General features: G+C 45.1%; 1 protein-coding gene across 1 annotated transcript in view; it reads right to left on the minus strand.

The window, feature by feature from the left end:
* Positions 1-21,362, minus strand: part of AGPS (alkylglycerone phosphate synthase) — a 1,795,747-nt gene that overhangs the window by 1,673,033 nt on the left and 101,352 nt on the right. The gene's annotated exons all lie outside the window — the stretch shown is intronic.

Genomic DNA, 21,362 nt, shown 5'->3' on the forward strand with positions numbered 1-21,362 from the left:
GAGAAGGTGGTGGCGAGACCACGAAGGAGGAACCGTGGTGGACAGCCTGTCCACAAACCATTGCCGATAACACTGCCAATATAGAGCCACTGGGTATCCGGTTACTTAATATAACACCGGGACTCTGAGTGGCCATGAGAAGCGCAACGCCAACAGAGAGAAAGAGACAGCAATCCATGACCAGAGAGAAAGTGCCCAAGGAAGAAGGCTCCCAAAGACGTTCTCCTTCAAAAGCAAAAGTAAACTGGGAAAATAGGAAGCACGGGAGGCCTAGAGGGAACCATTATACCACACAAGTAACTAGTCTCAGTAGAAGCAATGAGACAAAGTTAACATTGAAGCAAATTAACTAGAAAGGCTGTGATATAATAGAAAGTTATTGAAGACTTAACCCCCCCTTAAGTGCCAAGGACGAGATACCTTGTCCTTTTTGGCACCTTGTTTTGAGCGATCCCTGCAAAGCAGGGATCGCTCAAAACTGTAAACCAACCTCCAGGCTATGCGAGGGGGAGGTCCCCTTCATTGCCAGGGGGGTAGATTACCTTCAATTTCACAAAATGTGCTGTGCCGAAAGGCTTGGGGTTACCAGTGGGTTACCCTTTTCCTTTTGCGCCCCGGTAGGTGCACCCACACGTGAGGTACCGTTTTTGTTGGAATACCTGTGGGAATGAATGGACAGAGGTCTGACTTGCGCGAAACCAATGTGTTTCGATGAGTGGACAGAGGGAAATGTCTCTGAAATTGGCTGGAAATAAAGAATTCACACATTTCACTCTGGCCACCCACCGAGGAAAAAAGGGTAACCCACTGGTAACCCAAGCCTTTCGGCACAGCACATTTTGTTCATGTGGGCAACCTACAGATTTGGGCCTAGGGTGTCAAAGCCAGCAAGGAAAACATGGAACCCCGTGCATTTCCCAAAGAGGACACCCGTGGGAATCCACAGAGGTCTACCTTGCGCAAATTGCCCCAGTTTTTATTAGCCACAATCCCCGACAAAATGTGATATTTGGTGGGAAAAAATACAATGTTCACTTTGTCTGGGGTTCTGGGTAATAAATTCTGGGCCGCTTCGCAGACCTCTGCATTCCCACGGGTGTCCTCTTTTCAGAAATGCATGGGGTTCCCACTTTTCCTTGGTGGCTTGGACACCCTAGGCCCAAATCTGTATGGTGTGCACTTCCATGAATTTCATCAAATTCTGCTGTTGGAAAAGACTTTGGGTTAGCTGCCTTTTTGGCTCTCCCCTTTGCCCCCAGGTAGGTGCACTCACACATGCGAGGTACCGTTTAGGCCATGTGTTGTTGGCAGCATGTTTTGGTGGGTGAGCCGAATGAAATGTGGGGAAATTGTTTTTTTTTCGCCACATGTCGGACTTTGCCAGGCTTTCTGGGTAATAAATTCAGGGTCGATTTGCACAAGTCAGACCTCTGCGGATTCCCACGGGTGTCCTCTTTTCGGAAATGCATGGGGTTCTCCGTTTTCCTTGGCGGCTCGGACACCCTAGGCCCATATCTGTATGTTGCGCCCCTCTGCAAAAATTGTGAAATTCAGCTGTCGGAAAAGACTTGGAGTTAGCTGCGTTTTTGGCTCTCTTCTTTGCCCCCAGGTAGGTGCACCCACACATGCGAGGTACCGTTTTCCTCAGGACACCTGTAGGAACGCAGGAAGGTATGAATTTGTTGTGTTTGCGTGGTTTTCATATCAATTCGATCCATTTGTTGGTGCCCTTTGTCACACAACCCTTTCATTTCCCAAATGTGACCTACATTTAGTCGCTGCTTTAGGCACCATACACTTTTGTAAACTGCACAAGTCACCTACCCTTGAAAAGGTCAGCATGTGGTCTTTCAAAAAAATGTATGCTTGCCCTTCCTCACCACATTGGTTTTCCTGATTTACACATGCCAAGTACGTCTGTTCAGGCTGTAAGCATAAAACTCCTGAGTACCATGGCTCCGATTCTTGGCTTGTGATATTACTTGTTTTGTGAAACATTACAAAAAATGTAAGATTTCCTAACTGCAAGAGTCGGCGGAATGTAGCGGAGCATTTTTTTCTCAAAATTCATAAAAGGTATGTGTTGGACATGGTTGGCATGGTACGGCAATGGCTTCCATTTCAGTCATTTTCCTGCTTTTTCCCCAAAATATGCAATTTTCCCCTACCTATTTGTTGCCCGAACTGTGCAAATCACCCCTTCCTAAACTTGGAATTTTGTCCATTTTTCAGAAATGTACGCCTATGTCCTCCAATTCAGCTTTCGTACCCTTTTCCTCCATTCCGTTTACGCATGTCCAATTGGCAAAAATGGCCAAAAAAATAAAAAATTAAAAAAAAAAAAAAAAAAAAAAAAAAAAAAAATCGCCCACCTCACAAAACGGTTGATAACCACATCAAAAAAATGTTCTCGTTTCCACTCAACCTGTTCTTGAAAGCCAGGAAATTGGGGAATTCAGCACAGCAAACCATTTGTTCCTAGCTCTTTCAAGGAAAAAAACACAGGCTTCTTTGTACATCATTTTATCGGCATGGTTTGAAAAACCCCAAAATGTTCGCCCTTTTTGCTTATTTTCTCTCACCCCCTACAGCAACCTAGGATTCCTGGGTGGCGTTACGACTGCATACATGTGGGGAAGAAAAAAAAAAGGGGCCAAATTTGGCCGATACATCTCATGTAACAAAAAAGTTACAAGGCATTGAATGGCAACATACCGAAATCACCAAAAAAGGCCTTGGCACTGGGGGGGAAAACCCATGGCACTTAAAGAGTTAAACCCTGAGAGTAAGGAACACAGGATAAAACTGTGGGAAAAGGGGAAAGTAACTGATATTCTATGCAAGAGAGAATGTGATGAAGCAGAGTCTAGAGGAACTAGACATGCACGCCATACCCGCAGATACAAAGTCAAGTAAACCACAATAGGCTTAACTGCAATTACCCAAGAGCGAAAGCCTGTGAGATCAAGAATACCTTTCAAGGATACGCTGAGACAGACAGCCGGGGATATCGATCTCATAAAAGATCCCCAAAAGGGACTACTAAAAGGGGGATGGAAAACTCAAAGCCCCATTTGAATAACTATAGATACTGATTCGAGAAGTCACGAGAAACTATTTGAGGATTATGTACTTAAAATAATCAGACCGGCTGGTGCTAGAAGTACCCTCAGGAGAAGGGAGTCATTCTCCTGACACAAGTTAGTTTTTCGTAGTGGGTGGGCCAGTTAGGGTAGTTTTGGACAGGCGGCTTCTTTCTTTGGACATTCATGACTGATGGACGAGGACCTTAGTTACTAACATAGGTAGGGACCACCTATAGAAATAAGAAAAGTTAGGCCTTACAGTGTTACTTTAATAAAATAGTGTATTGCCTTCTGGGGCCTGGGACCTAAATACCTTCAACTCTCTTCCTAAATATCTTCCTTCCCGAGCCCTTCGCTCATCCGTCTCCAACTCCCTCAGGGTCAGCCGCTTCTCGAAGCAACGAGCTGGAGGTAGATCTCTCTCCGCGGCAGAGGCCTCCCTCTGGTACAGCCTTCCTGCCTCCCTGAAACTTGAGGAGAACCATCTCCGGTTCCGGAAGCACCTCAAAACCTTCCTCTTTGCTTCTGTGTTCTGTGCTCTCTCTCCCTGCACTGAATCTGCAACTGGGCCACTCTCACTGACCTCGGCCATTGGCCCAGCCACTCTCCACTTGCACTGCCTCCCTGGCAACCCCTGCACTGCAGGACTGTCTCTGTATCCCTACAGCCCCCCCTTCCCAGCACTTGTCTGCACTTACCTTGCACTTGCCACCAGCTGGCCCTATTTATTTTTATTCTACTTACCCTGCACTTCCCCCCTCTCTCCCTTCCCCTTGCACTTTTTCCCTCCCCCCTGCAATTGCACGATCTAAATGACACCTGGCCTAGTAGGATCGTTGTCTGTCTTCCCCTTGTTCCCCCTCCCTGCCTCGTCGTGCCTTGAAACACTTGTGTATAGGCGCATTACAAATGCCATATCATATATGTAATGCCAAAAGAGCCTGTGCCCTTCTTCTGACTCGCCACAGGAGCTGAACCCCATGCCCAAGCTAGTAACTACAGACAACGGTTCCTAAAAACCTAAAAAAAGGTCTGTGTACCCCAAAGAGTGCACCGACAAAGCCATTGATTATGCAAGATGACATGGGGGGCTTTTTTATACAGTGGTATCATTAAAACTTATATAAACCTTTATTGGGTATGTAGTTGAATGAATCCCCACTAGTTCAAAGTACAGGGATGCACCTGTTGATTTACTAAACAGGGAGGTGGGGGGTGAGAGGGCAGTAGTTTCTGATAAACCTACCCTTTTGCAGAGTATTAGCTCTTAGATGCCCGCTGGCCAATTTAGCCTTTTACAAATCCCATAAGCATATATAAAGGTGAGTCAAGGTAGCTCATTCTTCAATGGATATACAGGCCATGTCTGTCAAATGTAGCAGGACCTCTTTAGCTTGGGAGTACTGCATCATTAAATCACTGGGTTTTGAGGTTTGGGATGCATGTCTCGACCACTGCACCTCCTAGACGATTTAGATTGCAAAAAATATATTAAAATATGGAAATGAGAATGGGACAGTGCAGGGGGTGTTATGGGTGGGGATCATTGGCGGGAGTGGGTAATAATACAGGTGAGCCATTCAGTACTGTTGCAGTTGAATTAATTAGGATGTGGCATGCATATATACATGAAAGTCATAATCCGAACTAACACTGCATTTACGAGTAGGCCTGAATCCTCACAGGCCATGTTTTCACTGAAACACAGAACGACAAGACATTAGACCTCACCTCAGCATTGCATCCAGATTCCTAGGTGCAGCAAAGGAATATGCATATGCCCCCACATCAGTTAGGCCTTTGAACCAATTAGATAGGAATGTGTGCAGCCAAAGAAGTGCAGGGCTACGGCCTAGTACCAAGGTCGTTTTCCTAGGAGTGAAGCCAAAAAGGACTTGGGATGCCGAAACATGGACCAAGAAAACACAAGCACCCCCCAGAACGACAGTCACTCTATTTGAGCTACCAGATGTGCAGAGAAATGGGCTCTAAATACTTTGTGATCTGGATTGATTAGTGGGATTCTTGGCTCACTCCTGAGGATGGAAACTGATAAAAGGGTAAAGTGGAGAACGACATGATCTATGTTTTGTGCCAAGGAGAGCTAAGAATGATGCTCATACAGTGGGGAGGGTAGGAGGGTATCAACATGTCGGTTATGAGAAAAGGTATGCTTTGTTTACAAGTACCAGGCTGACCTCGAAGTTGCACACTGAGTTCACGTTGATAACCAGGTGCATGTTACGTGGTTAGGACCGAAGGTAGGGTGGTGCCAGTTGATGTAACCAATTGCTTTGCAGCATTCCATGATGGACGAAGTTGTTACTCTTGTGTGGTGCAGAGGCGCGAGTAGACAGCGGAACCAATTGAAGATGGGCTATATATAATTATTAGCATGCATATAGGCGGCAGCCAATGAGGGTGGGGGATTAACACTGTATATTGAGTGCGTCATGAGTGACGATTTGTGTGTTTATAAGCTGAATCTTTTACAAAAGAAGTTAGAGAGCTCTTTGGAGATGGATTTGTAATACCTGGTCACCTTTCGTATACAAAATAAAGCTCGTCTTTTTATAGAAAAAGGGTGCGCCTAGACTTTTTCCCTAGCGGGTTGTATTTACTTGGTCTGATCGCTGCGAGTTGCCCTGTGCTCAGTCTCTATTTGTTAAATTAAGGCTGAGTATTCCTCCACTAGCCACTTTCTAGAAGAAAGCAAAGCTGGTATCGTTGAGTTGTTGCCAATGATGTTGTGGTGGACCAGGGGGCGGGCGCAGAGAAAACACTAAACTGTTCTGTTTAGCTGCCCCTTATACAATGACTTGTTATTGTTGCTTGCAGGAAGAGTCGAATAAAAGCATTTGAATACGAATTTTGGCAACTGCAATCAAATTGTGTCCAACGCAGAGAAGGAACACTCAGACAAGGTATTCTTGGAGGCGGAGCACAGAAGTGTCTTTACAAGAGGCTTTAGAAGACTGATTTATTAACTTAAACTTTGCATATGGGAAATCAAAGGAATTTCCTAAAGGGATAAGAGACTTTCATGTGCCGAAAGTACCATAGTGACAGACCACATTAATATATTGTATTTGGTTATTTATATAGTGCTCTTTCCCCATTTGTATGGCCTCAATGAGATTTGTGGTTGGAACATCCTCAGTGACCGTAGTCAATGTGCTGGAGGTTCTAAGAATTTTAGATTAGGTGATGCGTGTGGGCATTTGTTTGCTGGTCTAAGACTTATGTGGCTGGCTAGACTACTAAGCAGCCCAAAGGGGTCAGGCACATGTGTGGGTGCTGTTGGAGGTTTGCGATAGAGTCCTATTGTTGAAAGAGTCGATGTGTGGCCAGCTATTCCGAATTTCTTTTAGTTGACAGTCGCTATATGCTAGTGGCAGAGGTGTTGAGGTAAGTCAGGAGTTTGTTTGAATGGCTATATGTGCTGCTAGACCAGAAGAGCATAGCCATAGCTGCATTTTATGGAGCTATGGATGTTTGGCCGTGCCTGCGGCCTGTGTCCACAGGCATGATGTAATGTATATGTACCGTAGGCTTCATGTTGTTCGGCTGCAGCGATTTTTGTCCAGTGCGGACAAGGCAGATGTAATGGGCAGATATGAGATATGCCCTAGGTTTCAGAGTATAATAAGCGGATATGGTGAACACACCTAGATTTGAGAGTCCTGTATACTGGGAGAGAGGCCTAGGTTTCACAATATAATAGAAGGGAAACGCACCTAGAATTGAGTCTCCTGTATAGTGGGAGAATTGGCAATGCAACAGTTTGAGCTTTTGGGCAGGCATGGAAAAGGCACTTGTGAGGCACCGCTGTACTGGTATTGTCTACCCATCGTTGGTAGCAGGTGCAAATGGCGAGTACCTGAGCATTTAATAGCAGTGCCTGGCAAAAGCTTAAAACGTGTGCACAAGCCAAAAATGGTGTCTTTGCCAATACTCTTTTTAGACAGGACTTCCTTGAAGTACGTGCAGAGTGCTTATAAATTGAGTGGCTGAAGGCAGGTCTGGCAAGACATTTTTACTACACCAGCAGCATGTTTATAACTCCAATTAAGTCATGAACTGTTGGGAAAGAGGGTCTTCCCACCAAACTAGGCGATTCTGAATGAGAAAGAAATGATAGACCGCACTTCGAGAGCAGGGGGGACGGAGGTGTACACACAGGAGAGTGCACGATCACGTAGTGCATGCATTAGGAGCTATATAGTAGAGTCAAGTGTAAACACCAGTTTAGTTATTGGCAGCAATTTTGGAACGTAGGCCCAAGTGCAGCAAAAGCACCAAACGTGTTTGTATTAGGCCTGCATGATTAACACAGACATAACCCACACCACAAGTGAGCTTCAGGGGGTTACAAGCCTTTCATGGTCTCAAAGGCTGTAGCGCTTTATGCTCTGGGAAGAATGTGCTCTGCAGGGCCACGAGAAGGGGGCCGAGTGTCTCTTGGCAGTTACCATCCCACGATACAGATAGCATGGCCCCTCAGCCCCAACACCCCCTGTCAGAGCTACAGCCCTCCTATGCTTTGATCTCAAGACCCCCACATACCACAATGCAAGCCAGGCCCAGACCACTGACCATAAAGCTGCGTTTTCAAAGTAACAAATTGCTTTTTAGGCCCTGTTCTTCTGCAGATGACAAGCCCAGCAGCACCCACATGGATGGAAATGGACAAGAAGGCCTAGGAGCAATGGCCTAGCATCCCCTATGGAGTGTGCTGCCCATATATAGTGTCTCCTCAACCAGCCTCGTGGGGTTTCCCTGAATGTAATGACATAGATGACGCCAGGTACCCTTTTAGCTTACTGCACAACCCTAACTCAGCAGAACGTTCAGCGGCAGCAGAGTTCTTTGCTGATTAAAATCCTTGCAAGCAGTGTCTTGGACCTTTCCCTAGTGGGTTGTATTTTTTCTGGTGCGAGTGTGCAGCGGCTTGCCTTCAGAACTCTCGGTAGAAAAAGTTTGATGGTAAGGCTTGATTAAAGCGAGGTCAAAGAGGCCGCATCAGTGTTTTGTGTGTGCAGAGGCAGGAATGAGAGGGAATGGCCATAGAGATTAGCATGGCCATGGGTGGGCACATAACCAACCAAACAACACCTTTAGACAGTTTACCTCCTCATAGTTCATTCCTCCCTGGTCTACTTGAATGCAATAGTTTGGGCTTTTAGGTGTTGCAGGGACACTGAATAGTCCAAACTAAGAAAACGGACACAAGTCCGAGAGTGCAAGTGCAGGTGTCCGAAAAGGCAGAACTGGTTAAACGTGCCCAATTGGCAGCCCTGCCATTTCCGATCCTGCTTTCATCATGGAAATACTTGGCATACAGGCAATGATAAAAATGTAGCGCACGCAAGTTAATTGGACTGAAAAGGCATGACCTTTTAATAGAACTGTGCAAATGATCACATGTGGGAGCAGGGACGGCCCTATGATTTGCAGGGCTCCGGGTGTCCCGAAAGATGTGCGGGCCCCCGCTAATTTGTATGAATAGTGACATCACAGAATTAGTGTTTAGTATGCAAAGCTGTCATGGAAAGTTAAAATAATAACACATTGCAATGCAAAAGGTAGTGACAAATACACTGATGTCCAGTATATGAATTGTGACTATTAATATGTACCTATGTGGCAATATAAGGAGCATGTTTTTTTTTTGAAGTAGCAGACAGTGCGAGTTGAATACCATGTATGGACTTCTAATTTTAGCAGCTAAGGCATAATGTGATAAAAAAGGGTTTGCCCAGGAGCACTCACTTTGGTTAAGTTGCAAATCTGGGATTTGAGAGCAGCATGCAAATCGGGAACTTAAACATCTGTTCCCAGATGTAATTGGTTTGGTAGTGTTTCCAAACCAAAGTTTCAAAAAAACCTTTGCAAACAGTATTTCTGACTGAAATGCATTGCAAAAATATGAGGATTGTGTTTAGATACTGAAACTGACTGCTGTTTTTACAGAAGTTTTGCGACTGTTTAATTTTATTGTGTGTATATTTGGTCATATTGTCCAAATTATCAATACACTTATTTCAGAAGCTACAGATAAGGTTTATTTTTATTGTCACAAGAAAAACTCCAAGCAGTGTGACGAATCCCAGGATGTCATCGCTACTGTTAAAGGTGGAGCCCCTTTCCATGAGATCAAGGTGTTGAGGCCGCTACCCGATAGTCCCCCTGGAGGGTGATAATCAGCGGTTAGATCCCATGGGAGGGGAAAACCCCTTTGGGACCAGTTACGACGTGGTATCCCTGCCGATCACTTGACCCTAGACACCCTCGAAACAATCCTACCTCTCCTTCACCTCCTCTCACGCCACTCCTACCCTCAAATACCATGTACTTTTGCAGCCCAGCAGAGAGTACTGAGACGAGGCATGAGTTACATCATAAGTCATGCAGTACTGAGACGAGGAGGAGGTGCGGAGCAGTACAGAATACTTACCAGAACCACTTTGCCCATTCTAGTGGTTCAACAGCTGATTGGAAGAGGCTGTGCTAAAAGTAAAGAAGGACTTCATGTGTCAAGCCCGCCCTGGAGTAACCGCAAGACCGAACGCTCAGGGAAGAAGAAAGGCAGACCGGGAGCCGAGCAAGGAGAAGGTCGCTGTCAAGCTGGTCTGGTGTGAAGGGGCAACACAGTGAGCAACACGGAATACGCTCCTGGCATCCCCGAAGATCGGCAGCCGAGGAGGAACAGTCCTACGCTGAAAAGACTAAAGCAGGTAAGGCAGAGCTGCCGATGTCAGGAAGGGAAAGAAGGAAGCAGGAGAAACCCCACCTCTAACGGCAGGTGCAGAGGACATCCAGAGAAAGTTGCGGACCACAAAACAAGGTATGCAGATGAACGGGGAGGTGATGGGGGCCTTGTAAAGTGGCAGAGACAGTACAAGGGGGCAAGTGAGCCTATATAGCCACATGAATAGGTCTGGGACCCTAGCAAAAGTCAAAAAGACATTAAGAAAGCTTAATCAGGTGAATAATACTTGGCAGAATAGTGAACTAAATTCAGTGGAGTATTGGCGGAAGCCCACAGTGCGAGTCTGGGACCGGCACCCATGTATAAAGAACTGTGAAAGCGATAGACAGTACATGCAATAATTGGCAGGTGAGTAAACCTAGTCTGGATGTGACGCCATAGCTTGGGAGTGCAACCAGGCTGTTCTTCATAGCAGTACCTGGCAGGAGGAATCCAGGTCTGTCAACCAGGGTCATTGACCCATCAGTGCTTGGATGAGTGCATCCAGGTTGTTCTTCATCGCAGTCCCTGGTAGAGAGGCAACCAGGGGCAAGGACCCACTCCAGTTTTTGCAACTGTACCTTTGCGAAAAGGAACCAGGTCTGCCAATCAGTCGCAGACTAAGGGACAGAAAAGAAGCCAGAGAAGGGCCCGCAAGGGAACAGAGTTTCATCCAACAATTGGTGAACTTTGCAAGAAGCCTGAACAGGCAAGGGAAAGGAGATACTCCACAATACTTCAAAGTCTGAATATTCCAGAACTGTTTTTGTCCAGGGGAAGGGTGCCACTCCCTTTGGGCTAGAAAGATAATCTTCTCATTTAGTTTAAACTTAAGAGTGTGAGGAGCAAAGTTAGGATTCGGACATTGGTCTTTTGGGTCAGACAGTCTAACACTAGGTATTTCAGTTAAGGCAAGAAAACACCTCTCTAGTTATGGTGAGAAGGTTTTTGTTTCCTTTTTGCACTTGAATACAGGTTTCTAATAATCACCATGACCCCTCCGTGTTAGAGTCTTACTTCTGCACCTTTACAGCAGATAATAACTGCGTTCATCAAGTGCTGCTCACTACAAAATGAGAAGGGAGTCTCATTAATGTACCATGATTGGAGGGGGTGTGCAGGCCACAACTGTTTGCTGGGTGCAGGACTAGCAGGGGATCCTATTGCAGAGGCAAATCAGCAGGTTAGAAGACGGTTGTGAGATGTTATAAGTTTAAGCATTCCTGTAAATCATATGGCTCATTTTCCTATTCCTGCTGTAAAATGTGTTGGTCTGGCCTGTGGATGAGTATGGCTCCCTCACTTCACTCCGTGTGGAATCTTTTGCCCTCATAGCGAAAATCAAATGCCAGCACCCATGAATATACGCACAGTAAGGGAACACATCTTAAAGTGAAAAATACAAACTTAGTTCAATTGATCTTTGCCCTTCGAAGAAAGTTCCCAAGACAAAAGAGCTTTGGCCTTTCAAAAAATTTAATCAATACTATAAAAATAACCTGAGTGTGGGCATTATCCAATAAATACACAGGCAAAGTAACCTTTAGTTAATTATTCCCTGGAAAACGAAATCCCATTACGAGACGGGTGTTTTGATGACAATTTAATGTGGTCTTCTGGGCAATTCCCACTTCCTCACCGGTCTGCCTCCCTTGGCCCTACGACCTCACCTACTAATGAGGTAAAGAAATCTTGGGGTCATCTTCGACTCCATCATCTCCTTCTCTTTGCATATCTCTGACATCTCCTAAACATTAGACTACCAACTGCACCTCCTCAGAAGTATTCTAACTTTTCTCCATTTCCCCCAGATGCTCATTACCTCGAGAGCCCTGGTTCTCTCGAGGCTGTACTATTGCAACAGCCGCTGTACTTTGCAACAGCCTCTTTCTCCATCTTCCTACTTCCACTCTCCAGTTTCTACAACTCATCCAGAACAGAACTGCAAGACTTATCCTTGGCCTGAAGCCCTGGACTGCATCGCTCCGTTGCTGAAAACCCTCCACTGGCTCCCGTGGTTGCAAGGATTAAGTTCAAGACCCTCTGCATTATTCACAAGGCTTTCTGGGGCCGGCACTATCTACAACAATCTCTTTCTAAATACTCTCCCTCTAGAGTCCTACCTCGTCCTCCAACTCTTTGTGAAAGTGGCTCACCCACAAACAGATTTGGGGTAGATTTGTATCTTCTGCAGGTGCTTCCCCCTCTAGAATAGCCTCCCTGTTCCTCTCCATCTTGAGCTGGAGCACCTTAAGTTCCGGAAACTCCTCAAGACATTCCTTTTCTCTTCCTCCCCTCACCCTCTCCTCTGATAACCTCCTTTCTTTTCTCTCCACCCTCCTCCTTCCTAACTCTGTTCAGTTTTTGCTGACTGGTTGCCTGGTTTACCTCCAGAGCCTACAGGTCCCAAGGTCCCCCCCCCCACTTTTGCACTTGCATCCAGGCCGCTCCACTTTCTTCAACATTACTGCACTTCGAGCTTACGCTCCTTGAGTGGGGCAACCTCTCTGCACTTAACCCAGGGCCCTGCTTGTCCGGACTCTTAAACAACCCCTCCCCAACTGTCCCCCCCGCCCCTTCTCTGCACCTCTGTCTGTACGTATGCATGATCTAAATGTATTAGGACCAGTTAGTTCGCCTGTCCTGCCCCTCCCCCGCGAGCTTGGTCTCAACTGTATCACTTCATGCACTTCGACTAGGAGAAATGTCGTCAGGCCTAGTATGCTACTTTTTCTGTTTAGATCATTCGGAATCTTCAAGGCCTAAGAAGGATTACTGTATTCCCTTGCTACCTTCCCGCTTTGAAGCACTTCACCTGTGTATAAGTGCTATATAAATAAACAAATACATAAGCGTCGGCACAGGGAACATGACAACTTAAGTGAAATTCTGGTAGCCAAATGCTTGAGCAAGCTTGCCAACCTCAAAACCCCCCCAAGGGAGTTTCCGCTATCTGAAAATAGTTAATCTGTCCACCCACATGTTTTCTTCACTTGTACCCTGAAAAGCAGCACGTGAACACTATCAGGGCAAAATAACTACACCAGTCTCCAGGATTGCAACCTTTCTTGCCACATCCTGGGCAAATATTCATGACTCGCTAGTCCTCTCATCATTTCCCCTCCTCAACCCCATGTCCGACTTTCAACAATACTCTGCTTTATAAACGTAGATATACCATAGTAAGATACTCACTCAAATATATAAAATGATAGAAATGCGTTAGGCAAAAAATGTACTATTGTGGCATTATTACGCCCACTCTAAATGCGCTGCTTGAATAAAGAACCTTATGAGCAGTAATAAAGGGCTAAGCCAGGTTTCGTTCACGTTAGTGTATTTGTCCACAGTGCCAAGTGCACAGCCATACGAAAAGAGACCAAACCACTCGAACACGTGTTTCCTCAGTGTTTTTATTTGTTTTTCTATAAACTGAGCAATTCGTCGACTTCTTGTCACAACGTTTATAACTCCAATTAAGTCATTAACTCTGAGAAGACTGCTTTGAACAAAAACTGGTGGGCATTTTGAATTCAACGAGGAAAGGTTTTGGTGCGTGCAGAGGCAGGAATGATTGTGAATGGCCATGGGTGGACCCCTAACCAAACAATACCTGCATACTTTGTTTGCCAAGTTAAACAAGGACAGAATACGTGTTTCAACACTATGATGTATCCTCCTTTTCGCAAATTTTGATGGGCAGATTTTAAGAAACTACAAGCAAAGAAATTAAAGCGTGACAAACGCACGCTTTTACAGCTGTACTTGCAATAATTAAAAAACAATAAAATAATTGGCGTCATAAAGAAACACACGTGATCCTTGTTCAACACATACATGCAGCCTATCATGCATGATGTGATAAAGCTTTGTTTTTAATTTTCAAACAAGCAGACCTCATGGAAATAAATGAGACAGTCAAATAGGAGGTATTATTGGGACTTAATTGTCTCATGAGAAATAGGTCAGCGTACACAGAGTTGCATACAAGTCCCATTTTGCTACGTGTGTGCCTCACAAACATGCAGCCCATGTGCAAACAAGCACCTACGAGTTGGCAGGGGAGGGTGGGGGGGGGGGGGCAAACGGGCAGTCAAGCGCTGGGCTCAGTGGCTTGCTAGGAAAGCAGTTTGTCAGCGCAATGCCATCTGGGACAGGTCAAGAAGGCGTTAGTCAGGCATTGGTGGCTGAAGAGGCTAAAATCGCTGCTCATTTTGCCCAGTAAATCTACCCTGCCAACTCCTCGAGCCCCAAACTCTTCTCACAGTCCAAAATGAAAATCCCCCCCCCCCCCCCCCAACAGACACAAACGCACCAGGTTTTGTGCACTACACCAGTCCTTAGGTATCAGAGATGCTGCCACCCTGCAGGGCATTCTGTATGATGAAATGCAGAGCTGAAACGATGAAGAGTGTCGTGCAGAATCCTCAAAAAATGGGCTTCACCAAGGCATAAAATAAGCAGGGTCGCATAGCAATTTGCTATGCAATTCTGTAGGATTGCTAATCAAATGAACACTTGTGTACCAAAGTTAGCCATTTAAGTTGGCCTCTTAAATGAAAGCAGTCAACCCTGCATTCCTCTCCAGTAATCACCTCCTCCACTCTAAGTGGCAAAGGCATGTGTGGGAGCGCTAGGCAAGAATTTCCCACCCCCGCAATGCCACACACACAATCACATTTATCATCATGTATGCGTGTGAGGCACTGCGGGGGCCAGGTACAGGCGTGTGTGATGAATCCCCTCGAGTCATCACTGATTCCCCAGTAGGGATCTCCTCCCATGTGACCAGGGGAAGGCAGCCGCTACCTGATCCTGGGGTGGTTTTATGAGGGAGGATCACATGGAAGGGGGCGACAGCCGGGTAGATGTTAAGACTTCATTGGATGAAACACAGTATCCTCCCATTTTCCCTAAGGAAGACTGACACCCAACAGATTAATGGCATACTGTCATTTAACATTTCCCCTTTTTTCGAAGAAATAAAGAAACCTTGTCCTCACAGTATTCAAGTCAGGCCCCTAACCTTTGGTCCAAACACACATACCACCTTATGTTTCTAATATGCCTTATTGTACAAATCCAAAGAAAAAATATTTGAAAAGTAGAAGCCCAACAACATCCAGGGACTCCAACTCCCATAATCCCTCAGGTACTGAGAAGAGGATGAGAGAGTTTGTGCAAAGCGACCAGTGCCCAAAGTACAGAGAGTAGGTTAGTTGTTTTACAAAGCTTACATTTTGCAGGACATTTCAAGAGGATGGCCACACTCAGAAGTCGAGCAGTGCAGGAGAGGACGGTACACTTCAGGCAGGGGCTTACAAACGCGAGACATAAAGAAAAGGTTTCCGGGAGAGAAGGAGGGACACTGCAGACGAGCAAGAAAAGCTGTGGAGATGCGTGGAAGCAGCGTTCATCTGTCTGGAGGGACAGGGGAAGCCAGCGTGTGAAATGCTGGAGAGACCTTCACTGATTCCAGAGTGCGAAGCGAACAAAGCAGCTGATACACAAAGGCGCAGACAGAGTCCGAGATGCAGAAGAGAACGGTGAGTCGACCGAAAAGCAACTGGGGCCCCCAGGGCATTCCCACAAGCACACCAGCCCGCATTTGATAAATATGAGATTGTTAAGGATGACGAGCATAAGAAGAATATTTGATTATTTGAATGCAGTCAAGACAAAGTATTATCGCAATACCCAATAAGAAGAAAGTTTGTATGCAGACAAAACCGTGCCAAGAGAAACCCCAACCCAATATAAGGGCATGAGATACCAGTATGGGGGAGAAGTTTGAGCAAATGCTGCCATAGGCAAATATACAAAGTATCTCACGGTATAATCCATTTTTTATAAAACCAAGGAACTGTGATTCAATTAAGAAAAGCCCTGGCAGAGAAGTACACCAAGCAGTTGAAGCTATGTAAACATTCCTGGCAGCTGAGTATAACAGGGGATCTGAAAGGAACTCTAAAAGGAATGCTGGCAGGTGAGATTACTAGGTATTTGGGAATTAATTGATTCCTGGCAGGGGAGTACACCAGGCAATCCGCAGATGGAAGGAACAAATCTTACAGAAAGACTTTTTGCAATGATTCAAACAAAAACTTTGGGAGTCCAGTGAAAGAACAAAAGGAACTGTAAAAGTGGAACTTTTACCATCCTATTCAAGAAACTAGGGGAATGGAACCACCGCTGGATCCAACAGTCTTTACCTTGGAGAACATTTTTGTTGGGAGTCATTATTTGGTTTTGGACACTTTTTGGCAACATCAAGAAAAAGACATTTCCTTGCACCCTTTTTTATTTTGTTTTAGTGGGAGGGTCAGGATAGGACGTTTTGGACACAAGGGCGGCTTTTTCAGTTACTGGACTTCCTGACAGACTGATCGTTAGTTTTGATTTCTAGGAAGGGAAACTCATCTTAGAATAGGGCCAGGTAGGCAGTTTCCCAACCCATTTTCTTTCAATAAAGGTGTTCATTTGGGAATCTGAATAGATTATGTCTGACTCATTTCTGACCCCTCACACAACATTTCTTTTTTACAGTGAATTTATGTTAGAGGCCCAGTAAAAGAAATGCCCTCCAGCGCATAGCACATACATATGAAAATCATACCCAGCCATTCACTCACCCACACACACCCACCATTTCTCACTCGCACACGCCACACACCCAGAACACACACACACTCATTGCATCCTCATTCAAACGGGATACCCAAACACACCATTCACATCCACTACGTACATAATCACAGACATACACAAATTTAAAAAACAAAATCATTTTTACACAATTCACATTCCCACTGTATTCTCCACATGCTCGCCCACCAAGAACATGCACAGTACATTCTCAGGGCACATGCACTCGCACCCACATATACATAGACACACATGTAAGCATCATACACACATTACACAAAAACAGTTCCCGTTTGCTGCATCGGGTCTGCCGTGATACTAAGGGCCTTATTCACATAACATTTTCCAATGGGATTGCGCAATTATAAAAAACACTTCCATGAATCAGGCCCTCCGTCTCCAGCTCACGCACTCCCCGCAGACAGTAACAGGAAGTTTCTGCTCCTGTCTGTGTGGAAGGCGGGAGCCGTAGGCCAAGAGACTGGGCCACTCTGGTTTCCCCACGGCTAGTCAGGCAGTCTGCCATACCTAGGGGAGGTGGAGCAGCAGAACGACTCAGTTTGACCCAGCCCTCACCCTGGCTTTGGCCAGGGTAAAGCCTGAGGCAGGGGCCACTCCTGCAGATATGGTGCGCTGTGGGCCCCATCTAAGCCGCAGCCTATAGGAGATACTCCCATTCTCTCACCACCTCCCTGTCTCAGGGTCCTGGCACTGTTCTTAATCCCCAGCCCTCAGTTTATTCCTTGATAGATCATTGTATTCATTTGCTTATGGGAATCTCTCTTGTACCTTCTACACGCTCCTCTACAGCAAGCTTTCTTTTTGCTACCTTCCTTCCGTGGCACTGATTTGGCAGGAACATCAAGCAGCAGCTGCTCAGAATTTTACACTGCATAGGTCATTCTTTAAGTTATCCTTTCACTCTAATGTCAGGGAGGAAAGGGTTCCACAGGTTTACTTCCTGCATAAAACCCCTTTTCTGCCTCCGACACCCAGGCAATGTCTACAATGCCTCATGCCACATCATTTTTGTCACACTTTCCTTCATTGGTGGGAACTGTTGTAGGAAGAATTAGAAACAGGAGTTTAGTATATTAATAGTTCCATGAATTAATAGCAAAGGCATGCTGGGTAGCAAACACTAACGGGTGCAGTGAAAGGGGGTTAGGGAAGTTGGTTTGGAAAGGTTCTGGTGCAGGTGTTCCCACACGGCTTGCCCTGCAGGCAGAGAAGGTGAACACACTCAGTGCAAAGTCTACCTCTGCCATCCCCAACAAGCCAACATAAACAGCCCTTGCCTTTGATGTATCAGTCTAATAGGGCCAGCGCTTACTCTGCCTGTAAAAGATTCCGGGCACGTTCCAAGTAAGAATAGATGATAATAATCTTTGTCCTCAACTCAATAACAGAAAAAATAGAAACTGTATAAGAGTTATTCTCTCTCCTTCTCTGTCAGCGAAGACATCAAGAAAAAATGCCAAGTTCCTGCCCTGAGAACACACCTCATTACTAAGAGACATTGTACCATTTGTGGAAGCTTGGAGGGCCCAGACTAGCAACCCGTAGACTACCTCAGTGGTGCAACCCAGTCTTCCTCCCACATCAACTTACAAAGAATCTCAAGGAAGAGATGGACACACTTTCATAAAACTTTAGTTTTTTTGTTTTTTTAAAGGTTGTGGAGCAGGCCCCACAGACACACATTTTGGAGGCGTTTTACTCCAGTTTCCTCATTCTGAAGCGCAAAACGGAACTTCGAACCCAAGAGGCCTAGAATTGTTTGATCAATTCCTAGCCAAGGAAAAGTTAAAGAGGGTGACTCTGGCCCAGATCTTGGGGACATATGGGGGTGGACTGGCTTTGTGCACAGACTTCCAACATGTAGTACGCCATCTGACCTCCGCAAAGGAAGTACACGCAGTTTGAAATGACAGTGGGTTTCTTCCAATTAACACACTGTCCTTTCAGTCTCAAATTGGCTCCAAGTGTCTTAACATAGGATATGGTACACGTGAAAGTTTACTTTTGGCCAAAGGATATCCACATTTACTCCCTACTTTAACAACTTGCTGATCTGAGTAGGAGACCATTGGCTGATGTCACTCCAAATGCTAGCTTTGACTCAGACAATTCATTACTTTGGCCTTTTTTGAGGCACCACCGAGGGAGGGCTTCTCCCTTCCAGGAGAGAGTCCAAGTGGTCAAGTTAATGGGAGAAAAGGATCTGGGGAGCGGTGGGGGTATGGAGGGCAGCATCCGAAGTTCCATCTCTTAACTTTCAAAGGATGCTAGGTCTCATCTTTCTGTGCGCCATCAATCACATTCTAGAGACTTTAAAAGGAGCCTCTAGCGTTAGAAACTAAATGAAGGCAGAGATGGCATTCCAGTTGCATTCTAGCATCAGTAAGTCTTTATGTCAAAAATGATTTGAAATAGAGAACCCAAGAGGCGCATAGCCTGGTGGACAACCCCTACCACCATGTCTGGGAAATTACCCATACAGCAATATTCAAACCGATGGAAGGTCGGTAAGAGCCTTTAATGGCAGTCAGCAAAGCAGCACACAGACAACAGTGAAGGATGGCACTAAAAAACTTCAGTCCCAGTGTTTAGAAAGAACACAGACCAGCAAACCTCTCCCCTACCCTCCTTTCACAAAATTATATTGATGATTTTATAACTTCTCAGAACATGATCTTCTATGCAAGGGGCAGGCCAGACAACATTCGATAGCAACGATACAACTATAACAGGTTATCTCCTGCCTATTACCTCCTTCATCTGGTACAGCATATAAGCTCCAACTACTTTCTCGCTCTGGAGGGAGTACACCTTGCAACATGAATCATACACATTTTGATACATTTTCCGCAATTCAGCAGTATCTGGTACAGACTACAGTTCTCACAGGACTCAGTGCCTGCTCTGCCTAATGCTGCCAATTGTACTCAGTGAAGCAGTCTTGCCAAGCCAAGCCAAGCGAGGATGAGGCAGTGCTCTTGAATCTCGCTTGTCTGAGCCTAAACGGAAACGCGTAAGAAGCAAACAGTCTATTGAGCAAAACTTCATATTACAGGTTACCTGTGCATCTCTGGTTTAGGACAAGCACATCATTGCATATTGTTAGGTCTATTCTAGGCAGAGAAATACAATTTAATATGGCAGATCCTCTCAAGGCTTAGCTTTGCAAGTAAGGCATGAAAAATGATTGTATAACAGGCATATAGACATTTTTACCACGACCAGCAGGATCCAACTGTAACGATTACTACAGATTACTCTCTGTTTGGGTGGTGCATCATCCCAGGTGGTATTAGAGTCCCCTGTGGGAAGGGGGAGAATCATATCAACCTTATGAGCTGAACACCATTCTCCAGGCCAAGAATGCCTTAATTGCTGTCAAACAGGAAAACCGGATACACATCTCAAATTGGAAATTTGGGTTAAAGTGCAGGCCATCCAAACAATATTCCACAGGAGACTATACACAATTCAAAATAAATGTTTGCAGTACATTTCTAATTTTCGAAAAGTATGTACATCAAATGCAGGGATTAAAATTGTGTAAGCAGGAGCTAAAAGCAGCTCCTGTGTATCCAGTAATAACCACTGACCGGGAGCTACCACTGGGAACGAGGAGCTAGTACATAGTGTTTTGCAAATCTAACTTCCACATAAAATGCAAAGCTATCATGCTGTCCATTATTTTGACGTCTTATTCTTTAACAACTGTATAGATCTGTCCTAATATTTATTTATAGATTGTCCCAATTGCAGAGCTAAATTCACATAGTTTATTTCAGCATCACTTTGCTTGAGGAGCCAAAAGTAATTTATGGTAGCTGTTGGTGTCAAGTTAACCAGGCTTTTCTAGGCTACAAGCAGGAGCTAAATAACTCCCAGCTCCCTCAATTGTTAACCCTGAAATGTAGACATTCCGAGCAGAATACCTGTGTACCAGATTTGCACAAGTCCAGAATCTATCATTTTGTTCACATACAGATAATTTAATAATCAATTACTTGGAACAGAACTAACCGCAATTTACATTCTATAAATTGTGACCAAAATAATAAATAATTCATCAAAATACAGACCCCACAAATGCCCTTTATCAGTATGCCTAATACACATACTGTAAAGTGCTGCTGTGCAATAAATACAATCCTTACCTTTGGAGTGCCTTGGAGAGTGCGGTTAGGCTGCGTGAGCTGCAACGTAGTCTGGAGTAATACAAGTGTCAAGACCAGATTATCATCTTTGAACACTTGGACAATTTTTTTTAAAAGTTTTGTTTTTGCTGCGAATTTGGCCACACCCCCTTTCCGCCAAAAACACCATAAAATAGTGCTGCACGCACATCTGTGGAGTGCCCTGGAGAGTGCCGTTAGGCGGTTGGTGTGCTGTGTGGATTCAATATCTTAGCAATACACGCTGAGCAACCTGATGCTGTAATTGTCAAGGTTACCATTGTACTAGGCTAAGTTTGAGACAGCTATTGCCACTTAGCTCGTATTCATTGCAACAAAAAGAGATTGAGGACAACGGATATTACTTACCATGCAGCAATCAGCAAAAAATACCAACAACAAAGCTCTATTAAATGGCCTGTAAATGGCTGATTGCAAGAAAACTATCTTTAAAAATAAACAGGTAAGAAATAATGTCACAAAATTGTTATACGATAGGTGCGGCAACTGGTGCAATTGAGGCGATCTGCAACAAAAGGGGGGAGCTCCACCTGGCCCAAGACAACATTACAACCTACCTCAAACCTCTGAAAGCGACTGTTGTTACGCTGACACAAATGAACCAAACTGAAGTGGAAAGCCAGTTTGATGGGCGTGAGACTTTGGATATCAGAGGCCGAACCAATTGAT

This window comes from Ambystoma mexicanum, chromosome 9 (assembly GCF_040938575.1).
Source record: "Ambystoma mexicanum isolate Mex_15411 chromosome 9, UKY_AmexF1_1, whole genome shotgun sequence".
NCBI lineage: Eukaryota > Metazoa > Chordata > Amphibia > Caudata > Ambystomatidae > Ambystoma > Ambystoma mexicanum.